The 14,514-nt window shown below is 50.1% G+C and overlaps 2 non-coding genes across 2 annotated transcripts; both read left to right on the plus strand.

Annotated features, from left to right (window-relative positions):
* The first annotated feature begins 1,727 nt into the window (after positions 1 to 1,727).
* TRNAI-AAU (transfer RNA isoleucine (anticodon AAU)) lies at positions 1,728 to 1,801 on the plus strand. Its single transcript has one exon. It is a non-coding gene; the product is annotated as a tRNA-Ile (tRNA).
* Positions 1,802 to 7,810: 6,009 nt separating this feature from the next.
* On the plus strand, positions 7,811 to 7,884 carry TRNAI-AAU (transfer RNA isoleucine (anticodon AAU)). The gene has a single exon. It is a non-coding gene; the product is annotated as a tRNA-Ile (tRNA).
* The last annotated feature ends 6,630 nt before the right edge of the window (positions 7,885 to 14,514 follow it).

Here is a 14,514-nt window from a genome sequence, read left to right on the forward strand (position 1 = left end):
CTGTCTGAGGTGGTCAAGGCGGTGTCCCGTGGAGAGGAATTGGTGCAGCAGGCCTATAGCCACAAGGCCGCTGAGCTGAGCTTGCAGCAGGGCTGCCTACTGTGGGGTTCGAGGGTGGTGATCCCACAAAGTCTCCGGTCCAGGGTTCTGCAGTTGCTGCACGCGGGTCATCCAGGGATAGAAAAGACTAAGATGGTGGCCCGGTCCCATGTTTGGTAACCTGGCCTGGACCAAGACATCGCGCATTTGGTGCAGAGCTGCCAAATCTGCCAGGAGAATCAGCGAGCCTCGCGTCGTGTGGAAATCACCCCATGGCCGTTCCCACAGAGACCCTGGTCCTGCTTACATGTGGATTTTGGGGGACCCTTCAAGGGCCATTATTTCCTGGTGGTGGTAGACGCCTTTACAAAGTGGGTAGAGGTTATACCCGTCACCACCCCATCAGCAGGCGCGACCATTGCAGCGCTACGACAGGTCTTCGCCGCCCAGGGGTTGCCAGATGTCATCGTGTCCGACAATGGTCCTGCTTTCGCCAGCGCAGAGTACCTGGCCTGGCTGACAAAAAACGGAATCCGCCGGATGATGGTTCCACCGTACCACCCTGCTTCAAATGGTGCAGCCGAGCGGGTGGTGCAAACCATCAAAGACAAGCTCAAGAAGAGCCAGACTGGGGATTTCCGGACGCAGATTGCTCGGATACTATTCCAGTACCGGACCACACCTCACGATGTCGCTGGCCGTGCCCCCTGTGAGCTCCTGCTGGGTCGGATGGTCAAGACACCCTTGCACGTCTTGCATCCGGACCTCCGATCCACAGTGCTTTTGAAGCAGCTGAAGCAGAAGCTGGCTGCTGACCAAGGATGCCGTCCCGGGCCTTTGCCAGAGTCGGGAGCTCCAGTTTTCGCCAGGAACTTCCGTCCTGGCTCACCCTGGTCTGCTGGACAGGTGGTGTCTCCTGCCAGCGCCTCATCGCTGCTCGTCCGCATGCCAGATGGGGCCATGTGGCATAGACTCGCCGACCATGTCAGACCTCGCCTCGGGACCTGGCCAGCACCCTCCACTGCCACCGAGTTCCAGCCCGCAGGAGGACTAGCGGCAGCACCAGTCGCTTCCAGTGGAGTAACACCTACCTCGGAGGCGGCAACCGTAGCCAGTGGTGCGGCACCCGTGGGACCGGTGTCAAGCCCGGCACCACTCGCAAGGCCGACCACTACGGACCCCCCGGATGGAGCAAGGCTGGCTCAGGCAGCACCCGGCGTTACCACAGCCGACCCGTCAACACCGGTGCCCAGGCGGAGTACTCGACGGCGGAGGCCACCAGACCGTTACTCGCCTGGGTAGCAGGCACCGTCGACCCAGCTAGGGTAGAGGCAGAGCCTCATAGTGTGAACTTGGACGTTTGTTTTTTATTTAACAAACAAACTGGGGGTGAGGGGTTGTAGCAAGTAGGTGACGCCCCCTCGGACATAATCTTGGTTCACCCGCCAAGCTCGGCGGCCTGCTATAGCTCGGCAGGCAACAATAGTCACCCGCACCACAATAAACACCGACGAGCACCGCAGCTCGCCGGTCAGTAATCATTCAGCACCACCACGCTGAGAAGCCCTCCCTTGTTCACGACCCGGGGTGGATTGTGACAGAATCCCTCTCTCTTCGCCGTCGCCGCCTCCGCGCACGGGAAATGACTCGCCCTTGTCTTTTGGTTGGCCGCGCCATAGCTCTCACTCGGCCTGCTAGCTCAGTCGGTTAGAACGTCGTGCTAATAACGCGAAGGTCGTAGGTAGGATCCCTGCGCAGGCCACGATGTTTCTTTTTATCCAGATCCCGACGGCTACCTTCTTTATTTTTTACATTTTATTTTCTTACGTGATCCACGTACGCATCCCTCTCTCTTCGCCGTCGCCGCCTACGCGCACGGAAAATGACTCGCCCTTGTCTTTTCGTTGGCCGCGCCATAGCTCTCACTCGGCCTGCTAACTCAGTCGGTTATAGCGTCGTGCTAATAACGCGAAGGTCGTAGCTTGGATCCCTGCGCAGGCCACGATGTTTCTTTTTATGCATATCCCGACCGCTACCTTCCTTATCTTTTACATTTTATTTTCTTACGTGATCCACGTAAGTATCCTTCTCTCTTCGCCGTCGCCGCCTACGCGCACGGAAAATGACTCCCCCTTATCTTATGGTTGGCCGCGCCATAGCTCTCACTCGGCCTGCTAGCTCAGTCGGTTAGAGCGTCGTGCTAATAACGCGAAGCTTGGATCCCGGCGCAGGCCACGATGTTTCTTTTTATGCATATCCCGATGGCTACCTTCCTTATTTTTTTACATTTTATTTTCTTACGTGATCCACGTACGCATCCCTCTCTTTTCGCCGTCGCCGCCTACGCGCACGGGAAATGACTCGCCCTTGTCTTTTGGTTGGCCGCGCCATAGCGCTCACTCGGCCTGCTAGCTCAGTCGGTTAGAGCGTCGTCCTAATAACGCAGAGGTCGTAGGTAGGATCCCTGCGCAGGCCACGATGTTTCTTTTTATGCACATCCCGACGGCTACCTTCCTTATTTTTTTACATTTTATTTTCTTACGTGATCCACATATGCATCCCTCTCTCTTCGCCGTCGCCGCCTACGCGAACGGAAAATGACTCGCCCTTGTCTTTTCGTTGGCCGCGCCATAGCTCTCACTCGGCCTGCTAGCTCAGTCGGTTAGAGCGTCGTGCTAATAACGCGAAGGTCGTAGGCAGGGTCCGTGCGCAGGCCACGATGTCTCTTTTTATGCATATCCCGACCGCTACCTTCCTTATTTTTTACATTTTATTTTCTTACGTGATCCACGTACGCATCCCTCTCTCTTCGCCGTCGCCGCCTACGCGCACGGAAAATGACTCGCCCTTGTCTTTTGGTTGGCCACGCCACTGCTCTCACTCGGCCTGCTAGCTCAGGATTCCACTTCCGGACGCGCGAGCGAAAGGTTGTGTCACCATGATCTCCGATGGAGCGGATCAGCGGCCCATATGGGTCGTGGAAACAGGTTTTTTGCCGAAGAAAACAGAGGATATGAAGTCGTTCTGCCACAGTTACTTAAAGGTGCGTGTATTACAAATACTGTTTTTCTACACGGAGATATCAGGGCAAGACCTTATCGCGTGGAAGATGTCCGTGACACGATGGTTCGTCTGGGAATGCTGCCCGAGGTGCTTGCTTTGGGGGCTTTCCAGATGAACCACGTATGGGCGGTGACCTTCAGCACAGCAGAAGGAATGAAGAAGATGCTCGCGGTTGGTGACGTCAAGATAAAGGACAGGCGATGCCTCGTTATCGACCCAAATAAGCAAGATGTTCGGCTAAAGCTACATTGGCTTTTGCATTATGTACCGGATGAAGATGTACGCACCGCGTTTGCGGCCTACGGGAAGGTGACACAAGTATCGAAGGAGCGATGGCGCGTCCATGGTATCACGGATAAAGGAACTTCGACTCGTACCGTGGCACTGGAAATGAAAACCGGAGTTACTATCGAGGACCTACCACATCAGCTTCGAGTGGGTGGCATGACAACACTTCTGGTTGTGCCAGGCCGAGCGCCACTGTGCCTACGGTGTCGCCGAACGGGGCATATTAGACGTGACTGTCAAATACCGCGGTGCGGTCAGTGCAGGCGCTATGGTCATGAAGACAACGAATGCACTCAGACATCATGGACCAAGTTGACGCAGAGGAAGCAGCCAGCAGCAGAATGCGGGAGCCCGTGTACACGCCCCTTTTTAAATTGTCGACGGAGAAAGAAAAGAATATGGAACGCGCGGAAGAGGTCGGGCATTCTATCGAGCCAACCAAAGCGGTCAGCGATGCTCCAGTGGACGAAAACAACAGAGACGAAGGAAAGAATATCACCGCGTCAAACAGCCAGCCAGAAGACATGGACGTCGCGAGTGCAGACGTAAGTGGCGCAACTCCAAAGCGACCGATTGAAGAGGTCGCTCCTGACAGCGGCCGACTAGGCAAGGGGGCAGGGAGTGAGCCGGCGACGAAGGTGGCCACGGGCAGGCGAATCAGCACTAAGCCCACACCCAACATCGGAGCGCGCACCCGACCGCCGCGGAAGCCACCCTCGTAGCAACGAGGGTTGTGCTTCAACCAAGGGCCTTAAAACCATAGACGGAAAAGGACACGGCTAGAATGGCTTCAGCATCATGTGACGTGCGTGGCGGGTGCACGCCGTGTGCGTGTATACCCGCAAGTCCTTCAAGGTTTTGCACCGGCGACGCCAGGCCTATGTGTGAGGTAGGAACCATGCGATCCGATCCTACTGGCACGCGGACTTCGCAATCTAGAACCGCGTTACGGGTTGCCACATTGAACGTTCGTGGACTACGGTCTAGACGAAGGCGATACCAGGTCAGTCGTCTCTTCCGCGAGTATGACCTTGACTTGATAGCTGTTCAGGAGACCAAGGTTGAAAGTCAGGAGCAAACGGATCGCATGGTCGAACCTTTTAGGTATTTATATAACGTTTGCGTATGTCACTCCCTTGGCACTTCTGGAGGCTGTGCCATTTTTTTGCGTAGTTCTTTAGGTCTTGTGGAAGAAAATGTTTATTCTAGTGAAGACGGCCGAATTGTATTTTGAGACTTTCTGTTCTTGTTTCAGAAATGGCGCGTCATTTGTGTATATGCACCAAATAGCGTTAAAGATCGTCTCAGGTTTTTTGCAACTGTTGAACCATATTTAAAATATGAAAGAAAATTGATTCTTCTCGGTGATTTTAACTGTGTATGCCTGAAGGAAGATAGGAGCAAGGGATTGCCAGTTCGGGATCACAGTGCTTTGTTTTTATCTACGATTATGCAGGAGTGTGGACTAGATGATGTTGGAAATGTACTGCAAAAAGGAAGTGGCACTGTCTATACACATTTCCAACGTGATTGCCACTCCCGTTTAGACAGAGCGTACGTGGCAGACGTGCTTGTACCACTTTGCAACAGTTATGAGGTTAAGCCGGTAGCGTTTACTGACCACAGTGTCGTCATGTTTTCAATAGGCGTAAAAAAAAGTAGGTCAGGTTTTTCGTGGAAGTTGGGGAAACTCAATAACAAATTACTTAACGATAAAGTCTTTGTAGACAATGTGAAAGTACTTATAGAAAAATTGCACTTGTTTGAGTCGGGGAGATTTGTTGACGCATGGGAGCGGTTTAAGGAAGAAGTTAAAATTAGCGCTATCGAGAGATCTTCCATTTTACACCAGAATGAAAAAAGAAAAGAACGGGAACTACAGTGTCAGCTGGAATTCTTGTTGACAGTCGAGAGCGCGCAGCCAGGCACTTTCAATGAAGAAATAAGAAAAATAAGGAATCAGCTTGAAATAATGGATATAGAAAAATACAGAGGTGCAGTTATACGCGCACGCGCAGAACACCTCTGGCTCGGCGAAACACCGACGAAACGATCCTTGAGCGAGCAGAAGCGGTACGCTTCACGTAAGGAAATAACGCAGATAACGAACGGTGAAGAGATTACAAGGGACAAATTGATGATCCAACAAGCGTTTGTCGAATATTACAAAGGATTGCTGGGATGCAGCGGTAAAAGTGAGGCCTCTTTACACGGTGAATTTTTGACACCAATGCCTACATTAGATAACGAAAACAAAGCACGCCTTGAAATGCCAATTGGCTTAACCGAAATAGAAAGAGCAATAGACGATCAAAGTGAAGGGAAAACGCCGGGTCCAGGCGGACTTGGTGCTGCTTTTTATAAGGCGTTTAAGCATGACCTCTCGAAGGCTCTTTTGCGGCTCTTCGCTGAGGCGTACGAAATAAAAGATGCACCACCATCCTTTAGAAGGTCGCATATTGTACTGATACCCCAAAGTGATGATCCAGTGAAGGTGTTATCGGTGAGTGCTTATCGTCCTATAAGCCTCACCAATGTAGATTATAAGGTCTTCATGAAGGTGCTAACCAAAAGACTGCAGACTGTAATACAACTAATAGTAGGACCTCACCAAACGTGCGGCATAAAGGGCAGAACAATAGGAACGAACATTCACACAGCGAGGAGCATCCTAGAATGCTGTGATGCATGGGACAGGAAAATCGCGATGTTACAATTAGACCTCGAACAGGCTTTCGATCGTGTAGTGCATGACGTACTTTTCACATTATTGGAAGATGTAAATGTCGGGAATGTTATCTTAGAAGGTGTGAAAATGTCATACAAAAATTGTGAGGCTAATATTGTCATTAACAAAGAAGTCACTGAAAATATTCATATTGCCAGGAGCGTTCGCCAGGGGTGTCCAATTTCTCCTTTATTGTTTGCTATTTACTTAGAGCCCTTTTGTTTGAGCATAATTCACAATAACAAAGTACATGGTTTTAAGCTTATGATGGCGGAGGTCAAATTATTGTCTTATGCTGATGACATTGCTGTTTTCTGTGAAAACAGAGAAAGTATTAGCGAAGCTGTGAGAGTAGTCGACAAGTACTGCAAGTGGTCCGGTGGTGCAATAAACTGGGATAAATGTGTAGGTATGTGGCATGGCACCTGGGAGGCAATGCCAGATTTTTTCGAAAATGTGAAATGGAGGGACGTACCCACAAAGTATCTCGGGGTGCCACTAGAGGGATATAAAGATCCAGATGAATATTGGAAGGACGAAACAGAAATGCTGAGAGAGAAAGTAAATAAGTGGGGAGGTCAACAGTCTGCAATATCTTTTTAGCAGCGAAAGTTTGGTACGTGCTTCAGGTGCTGTGCATGAATAGGCTAAACATTCAGAAGATACACAGAATCTTTGCCACTTTTGTTTGGGGATCCCAATGGGAACGCACGAGTCGTACAAATCTTTTTCGATCAGTGAGAGCTGGTGGGCTGGGATTGGCCCATTTGTTTTTAAGACAGATGGTGTCGAGGTTTACTTTTCTACGAGATCAGAGTCATCCATTCCTGCGCACCATGTTACAAGTTAGACTATGCTGTTATTTACCTGAATTCATTGTATCGACTTCTTGTGCAGGGCGAATGGGTATACGTGGTTATTTGCGCGAAGTAGTATCGGCGTTCAGTATATTAAAGGTTCGTCTTTCTCTGCAGTACTTGTGCGAAGTTAAGAAAAAAACGGCTGTATAAAGATCTTATCGACGTAATGATGCCAGAACCCTTGTATCGCACCATGTATGCAATCGGGCCCGGAAAAGATGTCTTTAAAAGAATAAAAAAAATGGTAGTACGGCCATCAGCCAAGACCTTTTTTTTTTCAGCTACATACTGGTACGTTGCCCGTGAAACCATGGCTAGAGGAAAAGGGCCTATTTGTTCCGTGGAGTACTAATTGCCTCTTGTGCCGTAAGCCGGAAAGTATTGATAACATCTTTTTGGATTGTTGGGATGCCGTATTTCACTGGGACATCCTTCAGCGAACTTTAAAAAAAGACCTCCCTATAACACCATACGGTATTCGTTTTCTGCCGGTTCAGTGTGAACGTGGCATACCGTATGATATGTTTATGTTGAATATGCACGCAATTTGGAAGACGCGTATGGCGGTGAGGCATGCGGATGTAAACGCACGCCCAGCCAGAGAATACTTTATAGAAAGTATAGCTCACACCAGGGATGTATATTGCGCAGGCGAAGATCAGCCGGAATGGCTACCCGTTCTGAATGACCTCATGTCATTATAATCATCCCCACGTCAAACAAAGCGTGTTTGACGTTTTTAAACATTTTTCAGTGTCATTTTTTGCTGTAAATGCGTTTTGTTCTGTTGTTCTTTGCATGTGATGTACCAATCAGCAAATAAAAAAAAATCGGCCTGCTAGCTCAGTTGGTTAGAGCGTCGTGCTAATAACGCGAAGGTCGTAGGTTCGATCCCTGCGCAGGCCACGATGTTTCTTTTTATGCATATCCCAACCGCTACTTTCCTTATTTTTTACATTTTATTTTCTTACGTGATCCACGTGCGCATCCCTCTCTCTTCGCCTTCGCCGCCTACGCGCACAGAAAATGACTCGCCCTTGTGTTTTGGTTGGCCGCTTCATAGCTCTCAATCGGCCTGCAAGCTCAGTCGGCTAGAGCGTCGTGCTAATAACGCGAAGGTCGTAGGTAGGATCCCTGCGCGGGCCACGATGTTTCTTTTTATGCATATCCCGACGGCTACCTTCCTTATTTTTTACATTTTATTTTCTTACGTGATCCACGTACGCATCCCTCTCTCTTCGCCGTCGCCGCCTACGCGAACGGAAAATGACTCGCCCTTGTCTTTTGGTTGGCCGCGCCATAGCTCTCACTCGGCCTGCTAGCTCAGTCGATTAGAGCGTCGTGCTAATAATGCGAAGGTCGTAGGGAGAATCCCTGCGCAGGCCACGATGTTTCTTTTTATGCATATCCCGACGGCTACCTTCTTTATTTTTTACATTTTATTTTCTACGTGATCCACGTACGCATCCCTCTCTCTTCGCCGTCGCCGCCTACGCGAACGGCGAATGACTCGCCTTTGTCTTTTGGTTGGCCGCGTTATAGCTCTCACTTTGCCGGCTAGCTCAGATTCTGCTTCCGGCCACCGAGCGTGACGGATGCATGATGACGGGCTCCGTTGGAGCGGCTTCAGCGGCCTTTTCTGGCCGCGGAAACAGGACGATTGAACAGGAGGGCACCTACCAAGTTGTTCTGCGAGGTCTGCCAACAGGTCGTTATGTTTTAAATACAGTTTTTTTGCACACTGATATTACGGCGCGACCGTACCGGATTGAAGATTTCCGTGACGCATTGGCACAGCATTCGCTTCTTCCGGATGTTATCGCCCTGGGGGCGTATCGCATGAGCCATGTCTGGGCTATCACTTTCAAGGACGCGGACGCGGTGAAGAAGATCTCGAGCATCGGGGAGCTGCGTGTAAAAAACCGGCGCTGCCTGGTGATTGACCCGGCGAACCAGGACGTTCGACTGAAGCTCCACTGGCTTCTACACAATGTGCCTGATGAGGACATGCGTGTTGCCTTTGCGCCCTATGGAAAAGTTACCGAAGTAGGCCGGGAGCGCAGGCGTGTGCAAGGTATGACAGAGAGAGGCTCAACTACCCGGCTCGTCACCCTCAAGTTGAAAGCGGGCGTGAAGTTGGATGACTTGCCGCACCAGCTGAGCGTTGGCGGTGAGTTGGCGCTTGTTGTGGTACCAGGTCGACCCCCGCTGTGCCTTCGGTGTCGTGGTACGGGCCACATCCGCAAGGAATGTCGAGTCCCGCGTTGCGGAATCTGCTGACGCTACGGGCACGAAGAAGACCAGTGTACTCGCACTTACGCGAGCATTGCAGGCCCGGGAACCAGCGAGGACTCGGCCGAGATGCTGATGGACGAGACGGATGCGGAGGAAGCAGCCCGTGCAGGAGGACAACCACAGCGCGATACTCAGCCATCGTTCACGACTCTGGTGAAGCAGAAGGCGGGGCCCTCCCGCGCAACAGATGGTAGTGTACAGGCGGAGCATAAGCCTGAACAGGAAGACGTTGACAAGGTGAATGAGGCGGCGAAAGCCGCGGTCGCCGAAGAAAGCAACGTGGAGACCCCCGGCTTTGATACGATGGAGACGAAGCTGGAAGCGGCGAGCACCACGGCGGGGAAACGTCCGCATGAAGAAAGCGGAGACGTCAAGCTGCAGCCTGGCGGTAGCGGCGATGAGCCTCCGCCGAAGGCAGAGGAGTGAGACGCTCGTCTTTAAAACCGCGGCCGAACATTCCGGCCGACACGCGGAAGGCGGGGAAACTGCCTCCGTAGTAGCACAAGGTCCTGGTCCGTGTCAGCGCCGGTTGTGTTGGTCGACCCGTGTCAAGAGGTTCTGGCAGTCGTGAGGAAGGCTACGTCGCCCATGAAGGTAGGCACCATGCGGATAGAGGCGTTTCTTCTTCCAAGACATGGCTTTTAATCTTATTACTCCCCTTCGAGTTGCGACCTTGAATGTCAGAGGGCTGGGAGCAAGAAGGCGACAATACCAGCTTAATCGCCTTCTTCTGGATAACGATATTGATATAATTGCTATACAAGAGTCGAAAATAGAGAGCCAAGAGCACACTGACCGCATGGTGTCTTCCTTTCAAGCAAACTTTCATGTGTGCGTTTTTCATTCTGTTGGGACGTCGGGTGGGTGCCTTGTATTCATCCGTAAGACGTTAAGAGTGAGCGTAGAGTCTGTATTTGCATGCCCAAGTGGTCGCCTTTTGATTGCTGATTTCGCTTTGTCGAATTTATGGTGGCGAATTGTTTGTGTGTATGCTCCTAATGTAGAAAGCGAGCGCAAAATTTTTTTTGAATCCCTTGAGCCATGGTTCAAAGGCGACAAGTTTTTGCTTGTACTGGGAGACTTCAACTGTGTGTGTGCCGCAGTTGACAGAGTGAAGTGTAGGCCACTGAGAGACAAGAGCTCTGAAGTTTTGAATACTTTTGTGCATGAGTATGGTCTCGAGGATGTTGGCAATGTGTTTTCCAATGGGACCCACCCTGAATACACGCACTTTCAGCGGGAGAGCCATGCGAGACTAGACAGGATGTATGTATCGGTCGAACTTATGCCGCTATGCTCAAGTTATGACGTTAAACCTGTGTCTTTCAGTGATCATTGCCTCGTGAGCATGACTTTAGGAATGAAGGGCAGGAAAGCGCGCTTTAACTGGCACTTATGGAAACTGAACACAAAGCTTTTGGAGGATGAAGGGTTCATTATGCAAGTAAAGACCAAGCTAGACAAACTGCTAGAAGCGCAGCCAGCTAGTTTTGCAACTGAATGGGAGGAGTTCAAAGAGTGGGTAAAAATGAAAGCAATAGAAAAGAGCAGCGTGACTCGTTATAAAGAGAAAGAAAAAGAAAAAGAAATGAGCGGGCAACTTGAATGGATGCTGAGCATGGAAAGTAGCGCACCGGGAACTTTCACGACAGAAATACGGGAAGTGAAATGCCAGCTCGAAAGAATCGACGCTGACAGGTATAGGGCCGCCGTCATACGCGCAAGGTCTGAAAAATTGTGGGCTGGCGAAACGCCGACAAAACGAGCGCAATCAGACGAGAAAAGATACGCTAGCCAGAAAGAAATTAGGAGCATCCGATATGACAGCCGGACTTCGGAAGATGCGAGAGATATTCAGAGCGCTATAGCCAAACACTTCACAGAACTTCTTAGCAACAAGCCCGACACCATAGAAGGCTTCCATGTAGACTTTTTAAGAGTGGTGCCAACACTAGATGACGAAATTAAGGAACGCCTTGAACTGTCTATAACTTTACAGGAGATAGAAAAGGCAATAGACGACCTACCATCTGGGAAAGCTCCTGGGCCAGATGGGCTAAGTGCGGCCTTTTATAAAACCTTTAGGCTTCCTGTTGCACAGTGCATGCTCCATGTGATAACTGAGGCTTATGAACGCAAACAGGTTCCATTGTCTTTCAACACGTCCCACATCGTTCTCATTCCCAAGACTGATGATCCGGAAGAACGACTGTTGGTGGGGTCATATCGACCGATTAGTCTCACCAACCTCGACTACAAAGTATTTATGAAGGTTCTAGCAAAAAGACTGCAGTCTGTGATCACGAAATTGGTAGGGTCTCACCAGACGAGTGGAATTAAAGGCCGTAGCATCGCCACAAATATACATGTGGCACGCAGCGTATTAGAGTGCGTTGATGCAGTTAGCGGTCAGATAGCAATGATACAGCTCGACTTGGCGAAAGCGTTGGACCGCGTCTCCCACGAAATTCTTTTTTCCATCCTGGAACATTGCAAACTAGGAGACGTTACAGTAGAAGGCGTTAAAATGGCATACAAGAACTGTACAACCCGCATTACAGTTAATGGCGATCTCACTGACAAACTTACTGTACGCTCTTCAGTAAGACAGGGATGCCCGCTTTCCCCCTTGCTTTTTGCAGTGTATTTAGAGCCGCTATGCCTGGCAATTATCAACTCTGACCGAATTTCAGGTTACAGACTGCAGTCATCACACGTGAAAGTACTCGCGTATGCTGACGATATAGCGGTGTTTTGCGCTGATAGACAGAGCATCTTTGAAGTCACGAGTGTGGTCGAAAAGTTCTGTGCTCAGACTGGAAGTCAGATCAATTGGGGAAAAAGTTCCGGTTTTTGGCATGGCGAATGGGACGTAACACCGGGTTGTTTTCCTCGGCTTCGATGGTCCACCTTGCCAACGCGGTATCTAGGAGTGCCCCTGGATGGTTATCGGGATCCCAGCTCGTACTGGAAAGAAGAAACTTCGAGAATGAAAGAGAAAGCGGTCGCGTGGCAAGGAAGACAGCTATTAATGTTTTCCCGTGCCTCTATCTGTAATGTCTTTTTGATTTCGAAGCTCTGGTATGTAATGAATGTGCTGTGTGCGACACGAACAGCTATTCAAAAAATGCATCGTGTTTTTGCTGTTTTTATTTGGGCGTCCACCTGGGAAAGAACCAGCCGAACTAACCTGTTTGTTTCCGTCAAAGGCAGGGGCCTTGGCCTGGCGCATCTTTTTTTGCGTCAAGTGGTCTCGCGATTTATGTTTTTGCGTGATCAAAGTGATCCCTTTCTAAGAACTGTTCTGCAAGTGCGCCTACAGAGACTGCTCCCTGGAAGGATAGTCTCCTGTGATAACATGTGTGGTGCTGTGACAGGATACTTGCGCGAGGTTGTTCTTTCGTGCAAGATGTTGGAAGTACGTTTCAGCCCTGAATACCTATGTTACGTTAATAAGAAAAAGCTGTACAAAGCGCTGGTTGACGTGATGTTGCCGGTACCCATTTATCGGACACCACACTTTGGAGACCCAGGGCAAGATATCTTTAAAAGAGTTAAGAATATGCCGGTTAGACCTGGGGTTAAAACCTTTTTTTTTAAAACAGCATTCTGGTACGCTGCCTGTTAAAACCTGGCTGCATGATAAAGGGTATTCGTGCCATGGACAACAAACTGCTTGTTATGCAGGAAACCCGAGACAGTGGAACATGTTTTCCTAGAATGCTGGGATCCAATTTTTTATTGGGATGTCCTTCAGAGGACGATTAAAAAGGAACTCCCTTTAAATTCTTACGGCATCCGGTACTTACCAGTTGAAAGTGAAGAAGTACCCTACGATTTAATTATGCTTCTTGGCCTCCACAGTTTGTGGAAAACGCGTATGCAGGTGCGACATGCAGACATAAATACAGGTTCCACACGTGAAAACTTCATCGAAAGCGTTGTTTATCATCGCGAATGTTTCAGCGCTCAGACTGATCCACCAGAGTGCATATCACTGCTTGATGATTTAGCACAAATGAAAAGATTTTAGCACCACTCGCCTCAGTCCAAGTGTGGCTGAAGTGTTTTACCATATGTTACTTTGTATTACACGTCTAAGACGGCAATAAAGAAAAACAAAAATGCCTGCTAGCTAAGTCGGTTAGAGCGTCGTGCTAATAATGCGAAGGTCGTAGGTAGGATCCCTGCGCTGGCCACGATGTTTCTTTTTATGCATATCCCGACGGCTACCTTCCTTATTTTTTACATTTTATTTTCTTACGTGATCCACGTACGCATCCCTCTCTCTTCGCCGTCGCCGCCTCCGCGCACAGAAAATGACTCGCCCTTGTCTTTTGGTTGGCCGCGCCATAGCTCTCACTCGGCCTGCTAGCTCAGTCGGTTGGAGCGTCGTGCTAATAACCCGAAGTTCGTAGCTTGGATCCCTGCGCAGGCCACGATGTTTCTTTTTATGCATATCCCGATGGCTACCTTCCTTATTTTTTACATTTTATTTTCTTACGTGATCCACGTACGCATCCCTCTCTCTTCGCCGTCGCCGCCTATGCGCACGGAAAATTACTCGCCCTTGTCTTTTGGTTGGCCGCGCCATAGCTCTCACTCGGCCTGCTAGCTCGGTCGATTAGAGCGTCGTGCTAATAACGCGAAGGTCGTAGGCAGGATCCCTGCGCAGGCCACGATGTTTCTTTTTATCCATATCCCGACCGCAAACCTTCCTTATTTTTTACATTTTATTTTCTTACGTGATCCACGTAGGCATCCCTCTCTCTTCGCCGTCGCCGCCTACGCGCACGGAAAATGACTCGCCCTTGTCTTTTTGTTGGCCGCGCCATAGCTCTCACTCGGCCTGCTAGTTCAGTCGGTCATTCCACTTCCGGCCACCGTTGTGTGCGGACGTGGGTAACATGGGCTCCCAAGGAGCGGATTCAGCGGCCCTTTCAAGCCGCGGAAACAGGTCTTTTGCTTCAGTTGACCAGGACTACCAAGTTGTATTGCCTCAACTGCCAACAGGTCAGGTGGTTACGGATACCACTTTTCTTCATGCGGATTTACGAGCGCGCCCATACCGAGTGGAAGATTTTCGCGATGCCTTGGAAAACCTTGGAGCACTTCCGGACGTTATCGCTTTGGGGGCGTACAGGATGAATCACGTTTGGGCCGTGACATTCAAGAGCGCTGAAGCAACGAAGAAAATGTTGTCAAAAGGGGAATTCCGAGTGAAGAGTCGCCGGTGCCTGG

This window comes from Dermacentor andersoni, chromosome 8 (assembly GCF_023375885.2).
Source record: "Dermacentor andersoni chromosome 8, qqDerAnde1_hic_scaffold, whole genome shotgun sequence".
In the NCBI taxonomy this organism is placed as follows: Eukaryota; Metazoa; Arthropoda; class Arachnida; order Ixodida; family Ixodidae; genus Dermacentor; species Dermacentor andersoni.